This window comes from Aethalodelphis obliquidens, unplaced genomic scaffold (genome assembly GCF_003676395.1).
Source record: "Aethalodelphis obliquidens isolate GAN/ISIS:26980383/991018 unplaced genomic scaffold, ASM367639v1 scaffold114, whole genome shotgun sequence".
Taxonomy (NCBI): domain Eukaryota; kingdom Metazoa; phylum Chordata; class Mammalia; order Artiodactyla; family Delphinidae; genus Aethalodelphis; species Aethalodelphis obliquidens.
The window spans coordinates 2,453,873-2,474,796 of NW_020838058.1; the positions used below are offsets into that span (position 1 = coordinate 2,453,873).

General features: G+C 42.2%; 1 long non-coding RNA gene across 6 annotated transcripts in view; it reads left to right on the plus strand.

Annotated features, from left to right (window-relative positions):
* LOC113615294 (uncharacterized) overlaps nt 1-20,924 on the plus strand; it is a 93,046-nt gene that overhangs the window by 66,045 nt on the left and 6,077 nt on the right. For 4 of the 6 annotated variants that reach the window (XR_003430962.1, XR_003430961.1, XR_003430960.1 and 1 more), the window contains one exon: nt 16,543-16,657. This is a non-coding gene — a long non-coding RNA (uncharacterized LOC113615294). The remainder of the gene's footprint in view (nt 1-16,542; nt 16,658-20,924) is intronic. The other 2 variants (XR_003430964.1, XR_003430959.1) reach the window with 1 other exon arrangement.

Consider the following 20,924-nt stretch of genomic DNA (forward strand, 5'->3'; position numbering starts at 1 on the left):
AGCTCCCACCCCCCTAGGGGTGCAGATCCCATCCTGCCTCCTCTCCTCTTCTTTTTCCCTTCTTTCTTTCATCTTACCCAGTTATGCAGGGATCTCTCTTGTCCTTTCCAGTGTCCAAGGTCTTTTGCTAGTGTTCAGCTGATGTTCTGTGAGAATTGTTTAATCTGTAGATGTATTCTTGATGCATTTGTGGGGAGAGATGAACTCCACATCCCCCTACTCCTCTGCCATCTTGGTTTCCTTCATGATTACTGTTTTTGATACCATATTTTACACTTAAGTGTTTTGTGTAGCCCTTAACGGCTTATTGTGGATACAGATGATTTTAATAGTTTTGTCTTTTAACCTCCCTACTAACTTTGTGTGTGTGGATGATTTCCTACCTTTACTGTATGTTTGCCTTTGCCAGTGAGCTTTTCCATTCCATAATTTTCTTGTTTCTAGTCGTGACCTTTTCTTTTTCACCTAGAGATGTTCCTTTAACATTTGTTATAAAGCTGGTTTGGTGGTACTGAATTATTTTACCTTTTGCTTATCTGTAAAACTTTTGATTTCTTCACTAAATCTGAATGAGTGCCTTGCTGGGTAGAGTATTCTTGGTTGTAGGCTTTCCCTTTCATCACTTTAAATATTGCACCACTCCCTTCTGGCCTGCAGAGTTTCTGCTGAAAAATCAGCTGATAGCCTTATGGGAGTTCCCTTGTATGTTACTTGTGACTTTTCCCTTGCTGCTTTTAGTCTTCTCTCTTTATCTTCAATTTCTGTCATTTTGATTACAATGTGTCTTGTTGTGTTCCTCTTTGGGTTAATCCTGTATGGGCCTCTTTGGGCTTCCAGGACTTGGGTGACTATTTCCTTTCCCAGATTAGGGAGGTTTTTGGCTACTATCTCTTCAAATAGTTTCTTGGGACCTTTCTCTTTCTCTTCTCCTTCTGAAACCCCTATAATGTAAATGTTAGTGTGCTTGATGTTGTCCCAGAGGTCTCTTAAACTGTCCTCATTTCTTTTCATTCTCTTTTCTTTTTTATGTTTTTCAGCAGTGATTTCCACAGCTCTGTCTTCCTGCTCACTGATCCGTTTTTCTGAATCATTTAGTCTACTTTTGAGTCCTTCTAGTGTATTTTTCATTTCATTTATTATATTCTTCATCTCTGTTTGGTTGTTCTTTATATTTTCTAACTCTTCATTAAAACCTTCTAACTTCTCACTCTGTGCATCCATTCTCCTCCCAAGTTCTTTGATCATCTTTACAATCATTACTCTGAACTCTTTCTCAGGTAGATTGCCTGTCTCCACTTCACTTAGTTCTAGGGTTTTAACTTTATCCTTTGTCTGGAACATATTCCTCTGCCGCCTCATTTTGTCTAAGTTGCTATTTGTATTTTTATGTATCTGGTAGGTTAGTTATGTTTCTCAGCCTTGGAGAATTCACCCTCTGTAGGAGGCATCCTATGTGTCCCAGCAGTGCACTCCCCTCTCATCACCCAACGTATATGCTCTAGGGGTTCCCCCTAAGAGGGCTGTATGGGTCCTTTTGTTGTGGTGGGCTGACTTTGTGGGTGGTCTGGTAGGCCTGGTTGGCCCTAGTCTGGTGGGTTGCCAGGTCCTGCCTTGTACTGATGCTGCTGGCTGCTGTTTAGCAGGGTCCGATCATGAGGTGGCTCATTGAGGAATCCTAGGGGGCCCCAGGGCTAGTGCTGGCTCACTGGTGGGTGAAGCCAGTGTCCCAAAGTCTCTGGGGCTATTGCTCACCCATTGGCAGGTGAAGCTAGATCCTGGGGTTAGTGCCACACTAGTGGCAGGCAGAGGTGGTTTCTGGAGTCTGGCTGCAGGGCCCAGGGATCCCAGAACTTGTTTCAGATCATTGATGGGGGAGGGTGGTTCCTGACACAGTTGGGTATGGGGTCCGGGGTGTCCTGAAGGTTGCGTAGGCCTGTTAGCATGCAGGGTCAGGGCCCAGCTGGTACTGGGGTAGGGTCTGGCCTGCATGGTGGGATTGTAGTTTTCTTACTTCTGCTGTCTACCCCCTGGTGGTTGAGGATGGTCTAGATGTTTGTGTAGGCTTCCTGGTGGGAGGGTCTGATGCCTGTCCACTGCTCAGTGGAGCTTGATCTTGGCACTCTGGTGGGCTAGGCTGTGTCTAGGGGTGTGTCCAGAGGTGGCTATGGGCTCTTTATCCTTTAGGTAGCCTGTCTGCTGATGGATGGCACTGTGTCCTGACCCAGTTGGATATTTGGCCTGAGGTGTCCCCGCACTGTAGCCTATAGGCTGTTGGTTGACACCAGGTCTTGGAACTAATGAGCCAATATATCAGCTGCCAGGAGTGTTCACAGGGTTGAATATTCCCCAGTATGTCTGACACCATGTCCATGTCCCCAGGGTGAGCCACAGCCACTCCCCCCCCCCACCTCTACAGGAGACTCTCCAAGCCCAGCAGGTAGGTCTGGCCTAGGCTCCTATCAAATCAATGCTTTTGTCCTGGCCCCGGCACGTGTGAGATTGTGTGCGTCCTTTAAGACTGAAACCTCTATTTCTGCCAGCCCTGTGGGGCTCCTGCAATTAAGTCCCATTGGCTTACAAAGACAAATTCTGGGGACTTGTCTTCCTGGTGCCAGACCCACAGGATGGGGAGCCAGACGTGGGGCTCAGAACTCTCACTCCTGTGGGAGAACCTCTGCAGTATAATTATTCTCCAGTTTGTGGGTCACCCACCCATGGGGTATGGGATTTGATTATATTGTGAATACGCCCCTCCTACCCATCTTGTTGTGGTTCCTTATGTCTTTAGTTGTAGAAGATCTTTTCTGGTAGGTTCCATTTTTTTTTTCATTGATGTTTTTTCTGCAGATAGTTGTGATTTCGGTGTGCTTATGAGAGGAGGTGAGCTCAGGGTCTTTCTACTCCACCATCTTGGGTGCTCTCCTCCACCCTGGGTTGTTTCTATGTCTTGCCTATTGTAAATAATGAACAATGGACTATGGACATTGGGGTACATGTATCTTTTCGAATTAGTGTTTTATTTTTTCTGGATATATATCTAGGAGTAGAATTGCTGTATCATATAGTAGTTCTATTTTTAGTTTTTAAGGAACTTCCATATTATCGACCATAGTGGCTACACCAATTTATATTCCCAGCAACAGTGTATGAGGGCTCCCTTTTCTTATTGGTTTGTTAATTTCTCCTCACAACAGACCTGCGAGGTAGGTATCAATGTACCATTTTATAGATGACCCACTATAGTGTCACACACATCTACTTAGAGGCTGTTGTGTAATCCCACTGCTCCTTGAAGAATTCATGTGTATAAAAAGAATGAAAGGACATATAGGTAGCTTTCACTTCCTGCTTACTCCTGCATCTGCATCTCATTTCTTTATTAAATGTGAATTATGTGTCTACTGTGTACCAGGCATGGTCAGTCCAATTCCACATCTGCATCCCATACCTTCCCCCTCCTGATCAGTAGATCTGGGTAACTGGAGACATCCACAGGCAGCAAGGTGGATGCTAGTGCGCACACCATGCGGTGGTGAGGTATGACCTCAAAGGGACTCCATTCCAAACAAGTTTAGTCCAAGCTTCACCCTGAGTCCAGGAAACCTGGCATCTAAACAGGGAATAATGCTGTTGAGAGGAGAGAGGTTGTACTTGGGAAACCGAGGCAACTCATAACCCACACCTTTGTTCTCTTGAAGAGCCCTAAGAGGCTACTACATTCTCCTGACAAGATTTCCCTCCCAGAAGGACAGTGAATGTCAAGGTAATAACACTGTGTGGTTTCAGTCTTGGTTCTGTCATGGGTGCAAGCTAGAGGGTTATTTTCTCTTAGCTCTTGGCCAGGTTGCATGATAGATTTTGAGAGTGATTTTGTGTCTGTCTTATCTCTAGGAGGGTGGTCCCTCCCATTTAGTTATCTGAGGGGCCCATCAGAGGTGACATGGAGTTTCTGCTTCATTTAGGACCTTGTCTCCCAGTGGTGGGGGCCTGGACCCAGATCCACAGGAGACAGAAAGCATAGAGACCAAGTTCTCAAAGACAAGCCCAGACCGGGACCCTGATCTGCACATCTAAGTCTCCTGATTTAGTGGGTAGTTTTCACAGATTTCTCACAAGATGGACCTCCCCTCTGGGTTGCTCTTATGCCTGACATGTCCACCAACAGAGGGCTGGATGATCACCTATGGTCCATCTACATCTGGTGGATTATGCAGTTATAGAAGCAATGAGGACTCCCTCTCTGTACTGCTACAGAGTCATCTCCAGGATATATTGTTCAGTGAAAAACCAAGGTGCACAAAATTGTGTAGAGCTGCTGCTGTCTAATACAGTAGCCACTAGCCATACTTAACTATTTACAATTTAATTAGATTAAATTAAATAATTTAAAAGTTAGTTCCTCAGTCACAGTAGACACATTTTAGGAGCTCAGCCTCTTAAGTAGCCAGTGGCTACTGTGTGGGACACACAGATACACAGCATTTTCATTTCTGCAGAAATTTCTATTGCACAGCACTGGAGTATAATATGCCACCTTTTATGTATGAAAAGGGGAGAAAACTAATATACATGTTATAATTGATTATATTTTTTGGAAAGGTTAAAACAAAACTGATATGAATGATTTCTTATAGGTGACAGAAGAGCAGCCCAGGATGGAAGGACATGATACATAGTTTCATAACAAATATAATACATATTTACCAGCTCCATGCACTTAAAGGACAAGAAACAAGAACAACCCAGTAGCAATGAGCAACTCTTGTCCCAGACTGAATGTTATAAAAACATTTCCCACTAAAAGGAACCAGGTTTCCTTAGAGAAATGGCTGATACCAGGTCTGGATAGGGATTGTACCAGATGAGTCTAGACCAGATTCCATTACCAGAAAGTATGTCAAGGACACAAAAGACACAAACAATGGGGGTTACAGAGACTGAGGAAGGAAAAATTTGAACACCAAAAACATTAATGACTGCAATGTATTAAAACATGAAATATATGAACATCTATGAAAGAACAAATAAAACCAACTCGCTGTTCACCTTTGGAGGATCCCAGGGAAACAAATCACTATTTTTGAAAGTGGAAATACTGTAAAAGAATTAAACATTCATCGTTCCCTTCTGTGTGGACCAGACCTCAAGGTAACCTTGTGGTTAAGGAGGGGAAGTTTGTTTTATAGAAGAATCCTAGCTAATAAATTATAAAATTAAAACATCATCCTTTACAACCACTAATGAAATGTAGATCTAGGCCATAATTTTAAGGGGGCTACAAAAGCCATGAGTTAAAAGGCAGATGGGAAATTTCATAATGGGTGGACCAGGCTGATAGCACCTGGACCCAGTGATCAGTCTCAAGGGCACAGGAGGAGAGACAGCCTGACATGATGAGGCTCCTGATATAGGGCTATAAGAAGTACACCACTTCTCAGGTACTCTTTCCACAAATCTGAATCCGAACAAGCCTCTATATGTACAGTAATTACCAATTTAAAGGAAATAGGATGGGCCAGAGGAACAGAACAAACAGCACAATAGAGATACAATCAGCATAATTCAGAATGCAAACTTTCACATGAAAAAGATCCAGTTGAAGTAAATAAATGGAGATTAAAAGAAGAGGAGGGTATTTGGATGTAAAGAGACTTAAGATTTTAGAGAACTTAAACTTTAAACCACATAATATTCCACCACGTGCCTACAAGAACAAAAACAACTGAGAAAGACGGAAAATAGCAAGTGTTGGCAAGGCTATGGAGCAGAAGAACTCTCACACACTGCTGGTTGGAATATTTTTTTTAATTATTATTTTTTTACATCTTTATTGCTTTACAATGGTGTGGTAGTTTCTGCTTTACAAGAAAGTGAATCAGTTATACATATGTCCCCATATCTCTTTACTCTTGCATCTCCCTCCCTCCCACCCTCCCTATCCCACCCCTCTAGGTGGTCAAAAAGCACCGAGCTGATCTCCCTGTGCTATGCGGCTGCTTCCCACCAGCTATCTATTTTACGTTTGGTACTGTATATATATCCATGTCACTCTCTCTCTTTGTCACATCTTACCCTTCCCCCACCCCATATCCTCAAGTCCATTCTCTAGTAGGTCTGTGTCTTTATTCCTGTCTTACACCTAGGTTCTTCATGACATTTTTCTTTCTTAAATTGCATATATATGTGTTAGCATATGGTATTTGTCTTTCTCTTTCTGACTTACTTCACTCTGTATGACAGACTCTAGGTCTATCCACCTCATTACAAATAGCTCAATTTCGTTTCTTTTTATGACTGAGTAATATTCCATTGTATATATGTGCCACATCTTCTTTATCCATTCATCCGATGATGGACACTTAGGTTGTTTCCATCTCCGGGCTATTGTAGATAGAGCTGCAATGAACATTGTGGTACATGACTCTGTTTGAATTACGGTTTGCTCAGGGTATATGCCCAGTAGTGGGATTGCTGGGTCATATGGTAGTTCTATTTGTAGTTTTTTAAGGAACCTCCATACTGTTCTCCATAGTGGCTGTACCAATTCACATTCCCACCAGCAGTGCAAGAGTGTTCCCTTTTCTCCACACCCTCTCCAGCAATTATGGTTTCTAGATTTTTTGATGATGGCCATTCTGACTGGTGTGAGATGATATCTCATTGTAGATTTGATTTGCATTTCTCTAATGATTAATGACGTTGAGCATTCTGTCATGTGTTTGTTGGCAGTCTGTATATCTTCTTTGGAGAAATGTCTATTTAGGTCTTCTGCCCATTTTTGGATTGGGTTGTTTGTTTTTTATAATTGAGCTGCACGAGCTGCTTTTAAATTTTGGAGATTAATCCTTTGTCAGTTGCTTCATTTGCCAATATTTTCTCCCATTCTGAGGGTTGTCTTTTGGTCTTGTTTATGGTTTCCTTTGCTGTGCAAAAGCTTTGAAGTTTCATTAGGTCCCATTTGTTTATTTTTGTTTTTACTTTCATTTCTCTAGGAGGTGGGTCAAAAAGGATCTTGCTGTGATTTATATAATAGAGTGTTCTGCCTATGTTTTCCTCTAAGAGTTTGATAGTTTCTGGCCTTACATTTAGGTCTTTAATCGATTTTGAGCTTATTTTTGTGTATGGTGTTAGGGAGTGATCTAATCTCATACTTTTACATGTACCTGTCCAGTTTTCCCAGCACCACTTATTGAAGAGGCGCTCCTTTCTCCACTGTACATTCCTGCCTCCTTTATCAAAGATAAGGTGACGATATGTGTGTGGGTGTATCTCTGGGCTTTCTATACTGTTCCATTGATCTATATTTCTGTTTTTGTGTCAGTACCATACTGTCTTGATTACTGTAGCTGTGTATAGTCTGAAGTCAGGGTGCCTAGTTCCTCCAGCTCCGTTTTTCGTTCTCAAGATTGCTCTGGCTATTCGGGGTCTTTTGAGTTTCCATAGACATTGTGAAATTTTCTGTTCTAGTTCTGTGAAAAATGCCAGTGGTAGTTTGATAGGGATTGCATTGAATCTGTCGATTGCTTTGGGTAGTAGAGTCATTTTCACAATGTTGATTCTTCCAATCCAAGAACATGGTATACTTCTCCATCTGTTTGTATCATCTTTAATTTCTTTCATCAGTTTCTTATAATTTTCTGCATACAGGTCTTTTGTCTCCTTAGGTAGGTTTATTCCTAGATATTTTATTCTTTTTGTGGCAGTGGTAAATGGGAGTGTTTTCTTGATTTCACTTTCAGATTTTTCATCATTAGTGTATAGGAATGCCAGAGATTTCTGTGCATTCATTTTGTATCCTGCAACTTTACCAAATTCACTGATTAGCTCTAGTAGTTTTCTGGTAGCATCTTTAGGATTCTCTATGTATGGTATCATGTCATCTGCAAACAGTGACAGCTTTACTTCTTCTTTTCTGATTTGGATTCCTTTTATTTCCTTTTCTTCTCTGATTGCTGTGGCTAAAACTTGCAAAACTATCTTGAATAAGAGTGGTGAGAGTGGGCAACCTTGTCTTGTTCTTGATCTTAGTGGAAATGCTTTCAGTTTTTCACCATTGAGGACGATGTTGGCTGTGGCTTTGTCATATATGGCCTTTATTACGTTGAGGAAGGTTCCCTCTATGCCTACTTTCTGGAGGGTTTTTATCATAAATGGGTGTTGAATTTTGTCGAAAGCTTTCTCTGCATCTATTGAGATGACCATATGGTTTTTCTCCTTCAGTTTGTTAATATGGTGTATCATTGATTTGTGTATATTTGTGTATATTGAAGAATCCTTGCATTCCTCGAATAAACCCCACTTGATTATGGGGTATGATGCTTTTAACGTGTTGCTCGATTCTGTTTGCTAGTATTTTGTTGAGGATTTTTGCATCTATGTTCGTCAGTGATATTGGCCTGTAGTTTTCTTTCTTTGTGACATCCTTGTCTGCTTTTGGCATCAGGGTGATGGTGGCCTCGTAGAATGAGTTGGGGAGTGTTCCTTCCTCTGCTATATAGTGGGAGAGTTTGAGAAGGATAGGTGTTAACTCTTCTCTAAATGTTTGATAGAATTCGCCTGTGAAGCCATCTGGTCCTGGGCTTTTGTTTGTTGGAAGATTTTTAATCACAGTTTCAATTTCAGTGCTTGCGATTGGTCTGCTCATATTTTCTATTTCTTCCTGATTCAGTCTTGGCAGGTTGTGCATTTCTAAGAATTTGTCCATTTTTTCCAGGTTGTCCATTTTATTGGTATAGAGTTGCTTGTAGTAATCTCTCATGATCTTTTGTATTTCTGCAGTGTCAGTTGTTACTTCTTCTTTTTCCTTTCTAATTCTATTGATTTGAGTCTTCTCCCTCTTTTTCCTGATGAGTCTGGCTAATGGTTTATCAATTTTGTTTATCTTCTCAATGAACCAGCTTTTGGTTTTATTGATCTTTGCTATCATTTCCTTCATTTATTTCTGATCTGATCTTTATGATTTCTTTCCTTCTGCTAACTTTGGGGTTTTTTGTTCTTCTTTCTCTAATTGCCTTAGGTGCAAGGTTAGGCTGTTTATTGGAGATGTTGCCTGTTTCTTAAGGTAGGATTGTATTGCTATAAACCTCCCTCTTAAAACTGCTTTTGCTGCATCCCATAGGTTTTGGGTCATCGTGTCTCCATTGTCATTTGTTTCTAGGTATTTTTTGATTTCCTCTTTGATTTTTTCAGTGATCACTTCGTTATTAAGTAGTGTGTTGTTTAGTCTCCATGTGTTTGTATTTTTTACAGATCTTTCCTGTACTTGATATCTATTCTCATGCCATTGTGGCCGGAAAAGATACTTGATACAATTTCAGTTTTCTTAAATTTACCAAGGCTTGATTTGTGACCCGTGATATGATCTATCCTGGAGAATGTTCCATGAGCACTTGAGAAAAATGTGTATTCTGTTGTTTTTGGATGGAATGTCCTATAAATATCAATTAAGTCCATCTTGTTTAATGTATCATTTAAAGCTTGTGTTTCCTTATTTATTTTCATTTTGGATGATCTGTCCATTGGTGAAAGTGGGGTGTTAAAGTCACCTACTATGAATGTGTTACTGTTGATTTCCCCTTTTATGGCAGTTAGTATTTGCTTTATATATTGAGGTGCTCCTATGTTGGGTGCATAAATATTTACAATTGTTATATCTTCCTCTTTGATCAATCCCTTGATCATTATGTAGTGTCCTTTGTCTCTTCTAATGGTCTTTATTTTAAAGTCTGTTTTATCTAATATGAGAATTGCTACTCCAGCTTTCTTTTGGTTTTCATTTGCATGGAATATCTTTCCATCCCCTTACTTTCAGTCTGTATGTGTCTCTAGGTCTGAAGTGGGTCTCTTGTAGACAGCATATATATGGGTCTTACTTTTGTATTCATTCGTCCAGTCTGTGTCTTTTGGTTGGAGCATTTAATCCATTTACATTTAAGGTAATTATTGATATGTATGTTCCTATTCCCATTTTCTTAATTGTTTTGGGTTCGTTATTGTAGATCTTTTCCTTCTCTTGTGTTTCTTGCCTAGAGAAGTTCCTTTAGCATTTGTTGTAAAGCTGGTTTGGTGGTGCTGAACTCTCTCAGCTTTTGCTTGTCTGTAAAGGTTTTAATTTCTCCATCAAATTTGAATGAGATCAATGCTGGGTAGAGGAATCTTGGTTGTAGGTTTCTCTCCTTCATCACTTTAAATATGTCCTGCCAGTCCCTTCTGGCTTGCAGAGTTCCTGCTGAAAGATCAGCTGTTAACCTTATGGGGAATCACTTGTGTGTTATTTGTTGTTTTTCTCTTGCTGCTTCTTTTTTTTTAATTTTTTTTTTGCGCCCTTGCTGCTTTTAATATGTTTTCTTTGTATTTAATTTTTGACAGTTTGATTAATATGTTTCTTGGTGTGTTTCTCCTCGGATTTATTCTGTATGGGACTCTCTGTGATTCCTGGACTTGATTAACTATTTCCTTTCCCATATTAGGGAAGTTTTCAACTATAATCTCTTCAAATATTTTCTCAGTCCCTTTTGTTTTCTCTTCTTCTTCTGGAACCCCTATAATTCGAATGTTGGTGCGTTTACTGTTGTCCCAGAGGTCTCTGAGACTGTCCTCAGTTCTTTTCATTCTTTTTTCTTTATTCTGCTCTGCAGTAGTTATTTCCACTATTTTATCTTTCAGGTCACTTATCCGTTCTTCTGCCTCAGTTATTCTGCTATTGATCCCTTCTAGAGTATTTTTCATTTCATTTACTGTGTTGTTCATTGTTGCTTGTTTCATCTTTAGTTCTTCTAGGTCCTTGTTAAATGTTTCTTGCATTTTGTCTATTCTATTTCCAAGATTTTGGATCATCCTTACTATCATTATTCTGAATTCTTTTTCAGGTAGACTGCCTATTTCCTCTTCATTTGTTTAGGTCTGGTGGGTTTTTATCTTGCTCCTTCACCTGCTGTGTGTTTTTCTGTCTTCTCATTTTGCTTATCTTACTGTGTTTGGGGTCTGCTTTTTGCAGGCTGCAGGTTTGTAGTTCCCACTGTTTTTGCTGTCTGTCCCCAGTGACTAAAGTTGTTTCAGTGGGTTGTGTAGGCTTCCTGGTGGAGGGGACTCATACCTGTGTTCTGGTGGATGAGGCTGGATCTTGTCTTTCTGGTGGGCAGGTCCACGTCTGGTGGTGTGTTTTGAGGTGTCTGTGGCTTATTATGATTTTAGGCAGCCTCTCTGCTAATGGGTGGGGTTGTGTTCCTGTCTTTCTAGTTGTTTGGCATAGGGTGTCCAGCACTGTAGCTTGCTGGTCGTTGAGTGAAGCTGGGTGCTGGTGTTGAGATGGAGATATCTGGGAGACTTTCGCCGTTTGATATTATGTGGAGCTGGGAGGTCTCTTGTGGACCAGTGTCCTGAAGTTGGCTCTCCACCTCAGAGGCACAGCACTGACTCCTGGCTGCAGCACCAAGAGCCTTTCATCCACACGGCTCAGAATAAAAGGGAGAAAAAGTAGAAAGAAAGAAAGAAAGAAAGGAAGGAAGGAAGGAAGAGAGAGAGAGAGAGAAAGAGGATAAAGTAAAATAAGATAAAATAAAGTTATTAAAAAATTATTAATAAGAAAAAAAATTTTTTTTAAGAAAAAAAATGGACAGATAGAACCCTAGGACAAATGGTGGAAGCAAAGCTATACAGACAAAATCTCACACAGAAGTATACCCATACACACTCACAAAAAGAGGAAAAGGGAAAAAATAATAAATATTGCTCTCAAAGTCTACCTCCTCAATTTGGGATGATTCGTTGTCTATTCATATATTCCTCAGATGCAGGGTACATCAAGTTGATTGTGGAGCTTTAATCTGCTGCTTCTGAGGCTGCTGGGAGAGATTTCCCTTTCTTTTCTTTGTTCCAACAGCTCCTGGTGCTCAGCTTTGGATTTGGCCCCGCCTCTGCGTGTAGGTCGCCGGAGGGCGTCTCTTCTTCGCTCAGATAGGACGGTGTTAAAGGAGCAGCTGCTTGGGGGGCTCTGGCTCACTCAGGCCAGGGGGACGGAGGGGTACGGAGTGCGGGGCAAGCCTGCAGCGGCAGAGGCCAGCGTGACGTTGCACCAGCCTGAGGTGCGCCGTGCGATCTCCCAGGGAAGGTGTCCCTGGATCCCGGGACCCAGGTAGTGGCGGGCTGCACAGGCTCCCCGGAAGGGAGGTGTGGATAGTGACCTGTGCTCACACACAGGCTTCTTGGTGGCGGAAGCAGCAGCCTTAGCGTCTCATGCCCGTCTCTAGGGTCCGCGCCGTTAGCCGCGGCTCGCACCCGTCTCTGGAGCTCCTTTAAGCAGTGCTCTTAATCCCCTCTCCTTGCGCACCAGGAAACAAAGAGGGAAGAAGAAGTCTCTTGCCTCTTTGGCAGGTCCAGACATTTCCCCGGACTCCCTCCCGCCTAGCTGTGGTGCACTAACCCCTTGCAGGCTATGTTCACGCCACCAACCCCAGTCCTCTCCCTGCGCTCCGAGCAAAGCCCGAGCCTCAGTTCCCAGCCCTCTTGGACTGGTGAGTGCCGGTCGGCACCGATCCTCTGTGCGGGAATCTCCCCGCTTTGCCCTCCCCACCCCTGTTGCTGTGCTCTCCTCCGTGGCTCCGAAGTTTCCCCCCTCCGCCACCCGCAGTCTCCACCCGCGAAGGGGCTTCCTAGTGTGTGGAAACTTTTCCACCTTCACAGCTCCCTCCCACTGGTGCAGGTCCCGTCCCTATTCTTTTGTCTCTGTTTATTCTTTTTTATTTTGCCCTACCCAGGTAGGTGGGGAGTTTCTTGCCTTTTGGGAGGTCTGAGGTCTTCTGCCAGCATTCAGTAGGTGTTCTGTAGGAGTTGTTCCACGTGTAGATGTATTTCTGGTGTATCTGTGGGGAGGAAGGTGATCTCCTCGTCTTACTCTTCCGCCATCTTCCCCCAGGCTTCTATTGGTCCTGTTTCTGGCTAATACAGATTTTGGTACCAAAAGTGGTTCTAAAGGAAGAGAAATTTAAGCATGAGTTTTGTGAATTGACCTTGGATTTCTGGAATTGGCTCTCTAATCTGATCAGATTTAAAGGTGCTATGGACTGTATTTCCAGTAGTAAAGAGAGCTCTGATAGTCCATGGTGTGATCTGGGAATAGATTTTACCCAAACGTCTCCACTGTAGACACCTAATCAACCACTTATAAGAAGAAAGGATGTGGGGTGACTGTGTATATGATACTTTCAAAAAGTTTTGCAAAATAACAAATGAGATTGGCTGATTGCTCCTAATGTCACTAGACGAAATGGAGAAAGAAAAGGATGCGCTCAGGGATTGGAACTCCCAGCTCAAGCACTTCATAAATGATCTGTAAGCTTACATATTTGCCCTGAAGGCAACCATTATTTCCTGTAGCCACAAGGTGAGATTGCTGAAAATCAAATGCAAAACCTCATCCTGCGAAAAGGCAAGCCACTGACTGAAGGAAAATATTTGTAAATCATGTATCTGATAAAGGACTTGTACACATAGTAAAGAATCAAAAGTCGATAAGAAGAATACAGACACACTCACAGATAAATTGACAAAGGATTTCAAGAGATACTTCAACAGAGAAGATATAGTCATGGCAAAGAAACACATGAAAATATGCTCATCATTATCATCATTGAGGAACTATAATTGAAAACTACAATTAGGTACCACTACACCTGACAGGGAATGGTCACGAGGAAAAAGACTGACCAAATCAAGTTTTGGCAAGGTTGTGGGGAATGGAACTCTCACACACTAATGGTGGCAATGAAAATTGTGTGACCACCTTGGAAAACAGTTTGTTTCTTACAATGTTAATCTTTCATCTACCATATGATCCAGCTGTTGCACTGGTAAGGATGTATTCTAGAGGAAGAAGGCATATGTCCATGCCAAGACTTTACACACCAGTGTTCACAGCAGCTTTATTTAAGAGAAACCCAATTTGGAAACAACCCAAATGTCCCTCAAGAGGTGAATGAATAAAGCAAAGGTGGCATATCCATATACTGGATTACTACCCAGCAATAAAAAAAAAAAAACTATTGACACATGCAACAAAATAGATAAATCAAAAAATAAATAGGTGTCCAGTTTCTAGCCTGACGTGTAAGGAGCTTCAAAGTCGGCACTCCATCCTAACAAGTAAAAAGCCAAACAAACTGAAAAATCAACTCTTCTCAGATCTATCAGAGACATGAGGTCACAAGGCGAATTTGTCTCCAAAATTGAATACAGAGAATACAACCTACCAGAGCAAAAACTCATCAGCAGAGACCTCCGTGGGAACCCGTATCAGTGTAGGAAAACCCAAAATGTAAATGTTGGGGTCTCCTGGAAGCCACTGCCTTTAAACCTGGAGTAGAAGCTCCAGCAGCCATCAGGACACAGATCCTCAGAACCTGCCTCCTTCAGACACCTGCCATGAGCTCGGCCACTGGCATGAGGAGCTGCACAGGGAGAGACAGATTCAGCACATGTTATAATGTCCTTCTCACAAGGCCCATTTCTTCTCCTTTCCTTGTTTGTACCCTAAGAACAAAGTGGAAAACGAATAAGAAGTGGCCTGAATCCATGCAAACATTCATGAGCCTGGAATAACGATAAGGCCATCAGCTTACTCACGTGTTATCATTCAATGTTCTCAGCAATCCTGTGGGTAAAGCATTCTTCTCCCCATTTTACAGAGGGGGGAAGCTGAGGCTTAGAGAGCGTTATTACCTGTGTCAACTACAAATTGGCACTTGCCATGGTCACTTGCCATCTACCTCTATAAGGATTAAATCAGTTGCCGCTGCAGCTGATTACCTTCAACACCCCCTGAAAGGAATTCAGGGTGGAGATCAGGAATGCGGCACTCTGTGCTCTGAGAAAAACTGGGAGAACAGATCTTCAGATAGTTAGGTATTTTCAGGAGCTGATTTTATGAGCCCAATTCTTGCATCTCCTCATATCTAGAAAAGCACTAAATTCCTTAATGGTGACCTCTGCTCCTCGTGACTAGCAGTAACCCTCGCGAGACCTGCAAAAAAACCAAATATGTGCTTTATTGCATGTACTCCCCCTTTACCAAAATCACATATATACTGACCTTCCCCCCGCCTACCTCTTTAGAGTAGTTTCTCAGAGCTATCTGAAATGCTGTCTCCCGGGCTATAGTCCTCATTTTCCCCCAAATAAAACTTAACTTGCAACTCTCACGTTGTGCACCTTTTTTAAGTCGACACCTATCTCACCTCCTGTGCCCCTCCTTTAGAAAGAAAGTGGCTCCCGGACACCCCTGGAGCAGGACACCACACTCACTGGGGCCAGGAGGGACCGCAATGGCTTTACCTACGAGACAGCGGAGGCACCAAGCCCCAAAGCGGGAAAGAGGTGACCTGGATGTGGATCCCTTTGTCTCCCCACACACCAGCGTGGTCCAGCCCCCACCAGGGACCCACACCCTCAGATGAGTCCCAAACACCTGAAGGTGGGAGCTGCTCTTTTCCCCAGTTTATGTCTGTCTCCCTTAAAAAGTCGTCACGGTTGCCGCCATGACTTTAGGTTTCCACAGCAACTGCGATGTGCAGCCTTGTCCTCCACACTGAAATGCCTCCTATGTTGTGGCCATCATTTGCAGTCTTGAGAGGCTGCATCCTCTCAGCCACACAACACCACGGGTTCTGTCATCTGCATGAGGAGCTCTGCACTGGGACATAAAAATCTGTGAATACCCAGCACATGTTTGACACATCCTCATCCATCCATCTATTCATCCAGTTAACAGGCATTAAGACCAAACTGTACACGATCTCTTTGGTTGAGTTTTAGGCTTCTCCAGAATGGAAACAAGGAATTAAAGTGTGGAAAGGCAGGAGTGGTAAGCTCAGTTGTTAAATCTAGGAAGAGATGGCTCCTTCCCATTAAGATTTCAACCTGCTCAAGTTTCTTATAATTGATGATTTTAAAATATGCTTCAAGCCCTATCCCCCCTCCACATCTCTAGTTACTGTCCTCTTTACATAGATTCTCCCCTCGCACCGAAGTTCTACCAAGAATTCTGCACACTCAGTTCACATCTCCCTGCACCTCCCTCCCAACTCTGTCTTCATCCCTCATCTAACGGGGCTGTGTTCCCCGACGCTTCCACTGACATTACACTTGCCAATTCAACCACCACTTATTTGTCACACTTATACTGTAGATCCAGAATGTGGAAATAATTTTTCAAATAGAGACAGATAGGTATTTCCTCAAGAGGAAAGGATTTCCCTTCCACAGGGCAGAATTCAAATACTTGGGTACAGACAAGGAATTACATTACAGGGCAATCAGTTACCGAAAAGTTCAAGCTGTAACATACCTTCCATGGAGTTAGAGTTAGATAACATGAAGGCTGTGCTTTTGACAATTGGCTTTCAAATGACGCACACATTTTCTCGGACATATCTCATAATTTTACTTCATTGAAATGGATTTTGCAAATATGTTAAGTGAAAGTTAGCAATAATTATTTTTATGGTCACTTCAATAACCTTTGTTTTATCTGTTTCTTTCTTTCTCAAGGGATTACCAAGTATGGAATAAAATTGTCTGAAATTATATTGTTGTTCCAGGCTCTGCCATGAAAATATATTGTCTGAAAGCACTGTGTGATATGCCATATTTGGACAATATATTGGTAGGTATAGGGAACTCTTTTGCAGTTTCCTGACTGATAAGTCAAAATTCTCTTACTGCATTGTAGAAATTATGATGCTTGACTTTCTTTTGGGATGTATCCATTAAGTAAGAAAAAAAACAGCCTACAGAATCCATATACATCAATCCATGTGGATATCAATAAATGTTTGAATTAATAAAGAAATGGGTGATGAGAGTAACTGTGTTTATCAAACAATTCCAAATAATACATGGTGATAGCCTGCCTCTGTGAAGTGAACCTGAAATCTGCCTTCCACCTCTGAGAGTAGGGCAGACTTAGTGACTCACTTCTGAAGAACAGAGGAGGAAAATGGAAAACAGTTACTGTACACTGGAGAAACTGGGCAAACAGCACCTTAACCCACTGATGAAGGTCGACATCTCCAGTGACCCAGTGATGTCACGTGTGTACCATGTCCTCCCAGATATGATGTGACGGGAAGGGCACTTCAACTCTGTGGTATTCTTTCTCAAAACCCACAACCACAGGCTAATCACAAGAAAAATAAGACGCTATGCCTGTACTCCTCAAGACTGTCAGGGTCATGAAAACAGTGTGGCAGTTCCTCAGATGGTTAAACAGAGAGTCACCATATGACCCAGCAATTCCACTCCTAGGTACACAGCTAAGAGCAATGACAACATATTTTTACATGAAAACCTGCACACAAATGTATGTAGCATCATTATTCACAGCAGCCAAAAGTGGAAACAATCCAAATGTCCACCAGTTAAAGAATGGGTAAATAAAATGTGGTGTACTATTTGGTAATAAAAAGGAATGAAGTACTGATACATGCCATAACATAGATGAACATTGAAAACATTATGCCAAGTGAAGGAAGCCAAATATGCAAAAGACCGCATAGTATATGATTCTATCTATATGCAATGTCCAGAAAAAGGCAATTAGTATAGCTGTACCCAAGGAATTCCCCGCTTTACACCCAGACTTCCAAAAGGCTCTTCGTTGTGGCTTTTTGCCACAGCCCCTCCCTCCCACTTTCCTGTCCTGCAATGTTCGAGTTGCAGTTCAGGCTTCTGTCACCAGGTGGCACTAAAGAACCGCCATTTGCAAATTTCTTACAAATAAGTTTATTCAAACAGCAACGAAAAATACAGTACCTTCCCTTAACATTCAGCCTATGAATATATGTACAGAATGATTCTAATTCTGTCTGAAAACACTGGTAGGTGTAAATGAAGATTGTGAAAGCATATACTCCAGAGCTTGCACACGATGGAACACCAAGTGGCAGCAGCGAAACTTGTCAGTTGGTGGGCAGGCAAAGGGCAGGAAGGAGGTGACTGAGAGAGGATGGGGCTTTGGATCGTGGTGTGGGCAGCCTGCACAGTAGTGTTCTGTGTCCTGACAGGGGATGACAGAGTGTGTGAGACAAGGACTAGGCAGCCTGTACAGCCTGTAGGGTTATGGGGGTTAACATGTGTTCGCTGGTAGGAACCCTCTGTAGAGTCCACAAAGTACATCAGCAGACATTAATGAGGGAAGAGATAAATCAGTGCACGCGACATAGATTTGCAGTCAACAGCAGATGGAACTGCTTCAACATAAATAGAAATTCTCCGAATAGAACTGCTATCATAGTAAACAGTTTCATATTTTACTCTTTCCAAATACATGCTTTTTCACTTAAAAAGAACAAAAATGGAGGTGGATATGATGCCACCTGACATCTGTCATCTTCCTCACCCAGAAGGGTTGCTGAGTGAGTACCCGCGGGGCCACAATAGCAGGGAATGTGATCCGACCATTTCTCCAGCCCTGGAAGCCCATCTTCTAAAAGGGAGGCTGCTCTGTGTCCTCTAGGGCGGGTGAGGGCAGGAGCCTCATCCCGTCCTGCCACTTACTGGACAGGTGACCTAGGCTCTGTCAGCCTGAGCTTGGGCATCTGTGACAGGGGACTCACGATACCTGTGTCACAGAGCTGTCCTGAGGGGTGAATGAGAAAACCTGCCCAAAGTATATGGCATACTGTAGAACTTCAAAGGCTCTTTAAAAAAGTCAAGACTCAGTAGCAGGGGCTGGCTGAGCCTTAGGGCTAAGGCAGGCACTGTGGAAAGGTGTTTTTCATTGTTTCTCCTAATGAGCATATAGATATCTTTATGAAGGAAGCAAATCTCTCTCTGGTATGCCTTGAGTTCAAAGTTTTAAAGACAGAAGGATCTCTAGCTTCTTGGGAGACTCAGAAGCTCCTAAGAGCTGCCCAACATCGTGCCTCTGAGCAGACCCTAACCCAGTTCCCCACGCTGGGAAGACAGGCTTGCCTTTGACTCACCTGGTGAGCTCAGTGAGAGATGGCACCAGGGCAGCAAGCCGTAGTGTTTGCCTAACTGCTGCTCCTGGACTGCTGCGCATGTTAATACGTTTATAGGAAAATTCTGAATCCGACCCACAGCCACCAGGACAGGAGTCCTCAGATCATGTCACCCCAGAATTTCAGCCACCCGCTGCCTCCCTGAGAGGCAAAAATCCAAGAAGTACTAGCGTTGTTGGACACAATTGTCCATTCTTTAACTATTAATAACTAAAAATTTATATTATAATCCATCCTGTTTATTGAAAGTGTTTCATTAACTCTATTGTGAAATAAGAAGGTAAGAAGATAAGGAAGGAAATGAACATGTAGGAAAATTCAAGGGTTAAATCTGAGATGCGATTGCTCCTTCATATTAAATTTTAAACTTGCTCAAACTTCATGGCGTTGAAGATTCAACAACAACAACAACAACAACAACAATCCCTCTTAGGGCCCCTAATCCTTATGCAGACACAGGTGTCTCTCTGTCCTTCTCTCTCTCTCCCTCTTCCCCTTCAAAGTATAAGTTCCACAAAGAGAAATGATTAAGCTTAGCGAGGAAGGCATGTCAAAAGGCAAGACAGGGCAAAAACTAGGCCTTTTGTACCACACAGTTAGTCAAATTGTGAATTAAAATGAAAACTTCTTGAGGGAAATTAAAAGTGCTACTCCAGTGAACACACAAAGGACAAGAAAGGAAACCAACCTTATTGCGGATGTGGGGAGAGTTTTAGTACTCAGGAGAGAAGATGAAAACAGTCACAACATTCCCTTAAACCAAAGCCTAATCCAGAGTGAGGCTTTAATTCTCTGCAATTCTATGAAGGCTGAGAGAGGTGAGGAAGCTGCAGAAGAAAAGTTTCAAGCTAGAATAGGTTGGTTCATGAGGTTTAGGGAAAGGAGCCATCTCCATAACATCAAAGTGTGAGGTACAGCAGCAAGTGCTGATGTAAAAGCTGCAGCAAGTTATCCAGAAGATCTAGCTAAGATAATTAATGAAGGTGCCTACACTAAACAACAGATTTTCCATGTAGACAAAACAGCCTTATATTGGAAGAGGATGCCATCTAGGAATTTCATAGCTGGAGAGGAGAAGTCAATGCCTGACTTCAAAGCTTCAAAGGACAGGCTGGCTCTCTTGTAATGGGCTAATTCAGCTGGTGACTTTAAATAGAAGTCAACGCTCATTTACCATTCTTAAAATCCTAGGGCCCTTAAGAATTATGCTAAATCTACTCTGTGCTCTATAAATGGAGCAACAAAGACTGAATGACCGCACATCTGTTTACAACATGGTTTACTGAATATTTTATGTCCACTGTTGGGGACCTACTGATCAGAAAAATAAAGAATTATTTCAAAATATTACTGCTCATAGACAACTCACATGCTCACCCAAGAGTTCTGATGTAGAGGTATAGTGAGACTAATGTTTTCATGCCTGCTAAAATTACATCCATGCTGCAACCCATAGATCAAGGAGTAGTTTTAACCCTCATGTATTGTTATTTAAGAAATACATTTCATAAGGCTATAGCTGCCATAGACAGTGATTCCTTTGATGGATCTGGGCAAAGTAAATTGAGAATCTTCTGGAAAGGATTTACCATTCTAGATGTCATTAAGAACATTACTGGTTCATTGAAAGATGTCAAAATATCCACATTAACAGGAGTTTGAAAGAAGTTGATGGATGACTTTGAGGGATGCAGGACTTTAGTGGAAGAAGTAACTGCAGATGTGGTGGAAAGAGCAAGAGAATTAGAATTAGAAGAGGAGCCTGAATACGTGATTGAATTGCTGCAATCTCATGATGAAACTTTAACCGACGAGGAGCTGTTTCTTATGGATGAGAGAAGAAAGTGGTTTCTTGAGGTGGAATCTACCCCTGGTGAAGATGCTGTGAAGATTGTTGAAATGACAACA